Here is a 997-nt window from a genome sequence, read left to right as displayed (position 1 = left end):
CTTTCCCATCTTAAGGCGTGTCTACACTCTACACTCCAGTCGTCCTGAGTCGATCGACATCGACTGGAAACCATAATCCTGATGCCATGAAATTCCAACGAAATTCGGCTTGACATCGCTTTGTGATACACCCTGTAACTGTATACTTATTCTATCTTGTCTAGACTGCTGGGATGAAAGGGACTTTTTCCGCCTATTCGAGCAGGATAAACAAGGTACTCGTACCTATAGGGATAGAGTATATTAGGACTATATTAGGTAGATATTCTATTCTATGTTCCCCACCCTCCTTTTGGGACCTAGGGACTAAAAAGGGACCTAGACATACGGAGGGTTAATGAATAAATTAAATTAAATTACAACTTTTATAATTGTTTTTTTTTTTTTTTTAAGAGGTTTGACAGAGGGAACTGTAACTTCTATGGTCTTATCGTCCCGAAATCGAAGAGAGAAGGAAGACAGGATAGGAGAAAGCCAGCCGTTAATTTGAGTTTTTAGTCACGGGTCCAAAGTTGAAAACTAGAAGAATAACTTTTCTCTTTGTCTCTCTCGCTGATCGTGAAGTTTTTAGTCACGGGGCCAAATTTCAAACTATAGGTCCTAGGGCCAGCCACTCACCATTAGGTAGATATGACAAGTACACCTGATCAGTTCCGCCTGATCAGTCAAGTCTACCTACCTGACAGGTATGGCTGAAAAGATCCACCGATCAGATCTACCTGATACCTGACAGGCGGAACTGTGCCTGATAGTGAGTGGCCGACCTAAGACGATTTTCACTGTCGGAAGTTTAAGTTTAAGTTTTCAGTCACCAGTCCAAGGTTGCCAACTTACGCTGAAAAGTTGGCACCAAACAGAGAGCCAACAAGACGAGCCCTGTTGCCAAACTTCTCAGGCCGAACATCTCCAAAAGCCCAGCAGATGCCATTCTGAAAAGTTTCAGAAAAAAAAAAAAAAAAAAAAAAAAAAAAAAAAACACAAAAAAAGGAACAAACAT

This window comes from Diaphorina citri, unplaced genomic scaffold (genome assembly GCF_000475195.1).
Source record: "Diaphorina citri unplaced genomic scaffold, Diaci psyllid genome assembly version 1.1 scaffold8549, whole genome shotgun sequence".
In the NCBI taxonomy this organism is placed as follows: domain Eukaryota; kingdom Metazoa; phylum Arthropoda; class Insecta; order Hemiptera; family Psyllidae; genus Diaphorina; species Diaphorina citri.
This window is presented reverse-complemented; position numbering follows the sequence as displayed.